Source organism: Triticum urartu, chromosome 7A, assembly GCF_056163025.1.
Source record: "Triticum urartu cultivar PI428250 chromosome 7A, HENAU_Tu73, whole genome shotgun sequence".
Classification (NCBI taxonomy): Eukaryota; Viridiplantae; Streptophyta; class Magnoliopsida; order Poales; family Poaceae; genus Triticum; species Triticum urartu.
This window is the reverse complement of record NC_141879.1, coordinates 606285382-606291328: the sequence shown is the minus strand read 5'-3', so window position 1 is coordinate 606291328 and position 5947 is coordinate 606285382.

Sequence of the window (5947 nt, the reverse complement as noted above, 5' to 3'; positions counted from 1 at the left end):
GGATAATCCTCAAGTTACGGACCCAGTCTGTGTAATTGCTACCATCATCTTTCAACTTTGCTTTCTCAAGGAACGCATTAAAATTCAACGGAACAACAGCACGAGCCATCTATCTACAATCAACATAAACAAGCAAGATACTATCAGGGACTAAGTTCATGATAAATTTAAGTTCAATTAATCATATTACTTAAGAACTCCCACTTAGATAGACATCCCTCTAATCCTCTAAGTGATCACGTGATCCAAATCAACTAAACCATGTCCGATCATCACATGAGATGGAGTAGTTTCATTGGTGAACATCACTATGTTGATCATATCTACTATATGATTCACGCTCGACCTTTCGGTCTCTGTGTTCCGAGGCCATATCTGTATATGCTTGGCTCGTCAAGTATAACCTGAGTATTCCGCGTGTGCAACAGTTTTGCACCCGTTGTATTTGAACGTAGAGCCTATCACACCCGATCATCACGTGGTGTCTCAGCACGAAGAACTTTCGCAACGGTGCATACTCAGGGAGAACACTTCTTGATAATTTAGTGAGAGATCATCTTATAATGCTACCATCAATCAAAGCAAGATAAGATGCATAAAAGATAAACATCACATGCAATCAATATAAGTGATACGATATGGCCATCATCATCTTGTGCCTGTGATCTCCATCTTCGAAGCACCGTCATGATCACCGTCGTCACCGGCGCGACACCTTGATCTCCATCGTAGCATCGTTGTCGTCTCGCCAAACTTATGCTTCTACGACTATCACTACCGCTTAGTAATAAAGTAAAGCATTACATCGCGATTGCATTGCATACAATAAAGCGACAACCATATGGCTCCTGCCAGTTGCCGATAACTCGGTTACAAAACATGATCATCTCATACAATAAAATTTAGCATCATGTCTTGGCCATATCACATCACAACATGCCCTGCAAAAACAAGTTAGATGTCCTCTACTTTGTTGTTGCAAGTTTTACGTGGCTGCTACGGGCTTAAGTAAGAACCAATCTCACCTACGCATCAAAACCACAACGATAGTTTGTCAAATAGACTCCGTTTTAACCTTCGCAAGGACCGGGCGTAGCCACACTCGGTGCAACTAAAGTTGGAGAGACAGTCGCCCGCAAGCCACCTATGTGCAAAGCACGTCGGGAGAACCGGTCTCGCGTAAGCGTACGCGTAATGTTGGTCCGGGTCGTCTCGTCCAACAATACCGCCGAACCAAAGTATGACATGCTGGTAGGCAGTATGACTTATATCGCCCACAACTCACTTGTGTTCTACTCGTGCATATAACATCAAACCATAAAACCTAGGCTCGGATGCCACTGTTGGGGAACGCAGTAATTTCAAAAAATTTCCTACGCACACGCAAGATCATGGTGATGCATAGCAACGAGAGGGGAGAGTGTTATCTACGTACCCACGCAGACCGACTGCGGAAGCGTTGACGCAACATAGAGGAAGTAGTCGTACGTCTTCTCGATCCGACCGATCCAAGCACCGTTACTCCGGCACCTCTGAGTTCTTAGCACACGTACAGCTCGATGACGATCCCCGGGCTCCAATCCAGCAAAGCGTCAGGGAGGAGTTTCGTCAGCACGACGGCGTGGTGACGATCTTGATGTTCTACCATCACAGGGCTTCGCCTAAGCACCGCTACAATATGATCGAGGTGGAATATGGTGGCAGGGGCACCGCACACGGCTAAGGAACGATCTCAAGGATCAACTTGTGTGTCTAGAGGTGCCCCCCTGCCCCCGTATATAAAGGATCCAAGGGGGAGGGGGCGGCCGGCCAGGAGGAGGGCGCAGGAGGAGTCCTGCTCCTACCGGGAGTAGGACTCCCCCCCAATCCTAGTTGGAATAGGATTCCCCGAGGGGGAAAGAGAGAGAGGGGGGCCGGCCACCTCTCCTTGTCCTAATAGGACTAGGGGAGGGGGGAGGCGCGCGGCCCACCTTGGGCTGCCCCTTTCTCCTTTCCACTAAAGCCCACTAAGGCCCATATAGCTCCCGGGGGGTTCCGGTAACCTCCCGGTACTCCGGTAAAATCTCGATTTCACCCGGGACACTTCCGATATCCAAACATAGGCTTCCAATATATCAATCTTTATGTCTCGACCATTTCGAGACTCCTCGTCATGTCCATGATCACATCCGGGATTCCAAACTAACTTCGGTACATCAAAATGCATAAACTCATAATAACTGTCATCGTAACGTTAAGCGTGCGGACCCTACGGTTCGAGAACAATGCAGACATGACTGAGACACATCTCCGGTCAATAACCAATAGCGGGACCTGGATGCCCATATTGGCTCCTACATATTCTACGAAGATCTTTATCGGTCAGACCGCATAACAACATACGTTGTTCCCTTTGTCATCGGTATGTTACTTGCCCGAGATTCGATCGTCGGTATCCAATACCTAGTTCAATCTCGTTACCGGCAAGTCTCTTTACTCGTTCCGTAATACATCATCTCACAACTAACATATTAGTTGTAATGCTTGCAAGGCTTATGTGATGTGCATTACCGAGAGGGCCCAGAGATACCTCTCCGACAATCGGAGTGACAAATCCTAATCTCGAAATACGCCAACCCAACATGTACCTTTGGAGACACCTGTAATGCTCCTTTATAATCACCCAGTTACGTTGTGACGTTTGGTAGCACCCAAAGTGTTCCTCCGGCAAACGGGAGTTGCATAATCTCATAGTCATAGGAACATGTATAAGTCATGAAGAAAGCAATAGCAACATACTAAACGATCGTGTGCTAAGCTAATGGAATGGGTCATGTCAATCAGATCATTCAACTAATGATGTGACCTCGTTAATAAAATAACAACACTTTGTTCATGGTTAGGAAACATAACCATCTTTGATTAACGAGCTAGTCAAATAGAGGCATACTAGTGACACTCTGTTTGTCTATGTATTCACACATGTATTATGTTTCCGGTTAATACAATTCTAGCATGAATAATAAACATTTATCATGATATAAGGAAATAAATAATAACTTTATTATTGCCTCTAGGGCATATTTCCTTCAGTCTCCCACTTGCACTAGAGTCAATAATCTGGATTACACAGTAATGATTCTAACACCCATGGAGCCTTGGTGCTGATCATGTTTTGCTCGTGGAAGAGGCTTAGTCAACGGATCTGCAACATTCAGATCCGTATGTATCTTGCAAATCTCTATGTCTCCCACCTGGACTAAATCCCGGATGGAATTGAAGCGTCTCTTGATGTGCTTGGTTCTCTTGTGAAATCTGGATTCCTTTGCCAAGGCAATTGCACCAGTATTGTCACAAAAGATTTTCGTTGGACCCGATGCACTAGGTATGACACCTAGATCGGATATGAACTCCTTCATCTAGACTCCTTCGTTCGCTGCTTCCGAAGCAGCTATGTACTCCGCTTCACATGTAGATCCCGCTACGACGCTTTGTTTAGAACTGCACCAACTGACAGCTCCACCGTTTAATGTAAACACGTATCCGGTTTGCGATTTAGAATCGTCCGAATTAGTGTCAAAGCTCGCATCAACGTATCCTTATATCATCCGAGCCTATGGTTTATGGTTTGATGTTATATGCACGAGTAGAACACAAGTGAGTTGTGGGCGATATAAGTCATGCTGCCTACCAGCATGTCATACTTTGGTTCGGCGGTATTGTTGGACGAGATGACCCGGACCAACATTACGCGTACGCTTATGCGAGACCGGTTCTCCCGACGTGCTTTGCACATAGGTGGCTTGCGGGCGACTGTCTCTCCAACTTTAGTTGAACCGAGTGTGGCTACGCCCGGTCCTTGCGAAGGTTAAAACGGAGTCTATTTGACAAACTATCGTTGTGGTTTTGATGCGTAGGTGAGATTGGTTCTTACTTAAGCCCGTAGCAGCCACATAAAACTTGCAACAACAAAGTAGAGGACGTCTAACTTGTTTTTGCAGGGCATGTTGTGATGTGATATGGCCAAGACATGATGCTAAATTTTATTGTATGAGATGATCATGTTTTGTAACTGAGTTATCGGCAACTGGCAAGAGCCATATGGTTGTCGCTTTATTGTATGCAATGCAATCGCGATGTAATGCTTTACTTTATTACTAAGCGGTAGTGATAGTCGTAGAAGCATAAGTTTGGCGAGACGACAACGATGCTACGATGGAGATCAAGGTGTCGCGCCGGTGACGATGGTGATCATGACGGTGCTTGGAAGATGGAGATCACAGGCACAAGATGATGATGGCCATATCATATCACTTATATTGATTGCATGTGATGTTTATCTTTTATGCATCTTATCTTGCTTTGATTGACGGTGGCTACCTCATACTTCTCCCTACTTCGGCCTCATACTTCTCCCTCTTGGTGCGCTCCGTGGCTGCCCTCTTCTCGGCCTCGACCAGCGCTTGCTTAAGGGTCGCCACCTCAGACGTGGCCCCTACAATAGCCACGATAATCCTATCATTTTTTGCAATTGCACCTTTTTATATATGTTTAAACAAGGTATTTCTTACCTTCATTGTCCTCGAGCTGCTTCTTGGCACGCCCGAGCTCTTGCTCAGACCGCTCGAGGTTCTGCTTTAGCGTGTCCACTTCCGCAGTCAGTGCGGCGGACGCAAGCAGAGAAGCCTGCATACGCATATTGACTCCCTTTTGTTAGACTCCTGCGAATTTTATTTGATCCTCTATTCGGATTTTCTTCCCGAACGCCAAACAGAGCATCAGGGGCTACTGTCTATGCGGTAATATTATTTACACATTCTTTACTTACCTCAAAGCCTGTTAAAAGGCTAGTACAAGCTTCAGTCAGTCCGCTCTTGGCGGACTGAACCTTCTGGACCACTGCACTCATAATGGTGCGGTGCTCCTCGTCGATGGATGTGCCTTGGAGCGCCTCCAACATATTGTCCGGCGCCTCCGATTGGACGGGGGTCACCGGCACGGTGGGCTTGCTCCTCTTGGAAGGAGGTCCCCCGCCGGACTCTGGAACCTTTGAAGGTTCCGGAGCGGTGTCCGGCCTAGAGCTGGACTTGGAGCCCTGGGGGGTTTCATCCCCTTTACTCCTGGAGTCCAGGAGGTCGCCTTGCGGCGCCTCCAGGACCACCTCCTCCCGGCTTGGAACCTGTTGGGACAACACTTCGGTGTCGTCCGTAGGGCGGGGGGAGGAAGCCGTCGGAAGCGAGTTCACATCCGACGAGTCCAGTGATCCGCTCGACGACGCGTCGAGCCGGTCTTTGGGTGGGCTGCATAAACATATTCGACATAAGGGAAAGCTGTGCAATAAACGAATACTATGAATTACTCTGGTATCCGGATACTTACGGTTTTGCCAGGGGCTTGGCCCTGGGAGGCCACTCCTCTCCGCCGTCGTCGGCATCGGTGGAGTAGACCGGAGGAAGGGTTTTCCCCTTCTTGGACCATCCAGCCTCCCCAGAGAGGGCGACCTTCCTTTTCTTCTCTCCTCCCGCTGGAGGGGGAGAGGTCTCATCTTTTTCCTCCCCGTCTTCACGGGAGGAATGCACCTCGGAACCGTCAGATGATGGATCCGACACCTCCTGGCGCCGGGCACTCTTTCGAGTCCCCATGACCTTTTTCGCGGCCTTCTTCTCCGGCACCACATAGGGTGCCGGAACCAGCAGCTTCGCCAAGCGAGCGTCCGCTGGGCCTTTGGGCAAAGGAGCCGGACAGTTGATCTGTCCGGACGTCACCTGCCAATCTTGTCAAAGGTAAGGGAGCTTAGATCCCGCATGGAGTCAAACTATGAAAAACTGATACCCTGTAAAAGGAAAAAACAGCTTACCGCATGAGCGTGACACTGCATACTGAATCCGCGATCCTCGGTAGCGGATGCGGGGGCCTTGGCGCCCTTGAAAAGCACCTTCGAGGCATCTTCGTACGTCGTGTCGAAGAG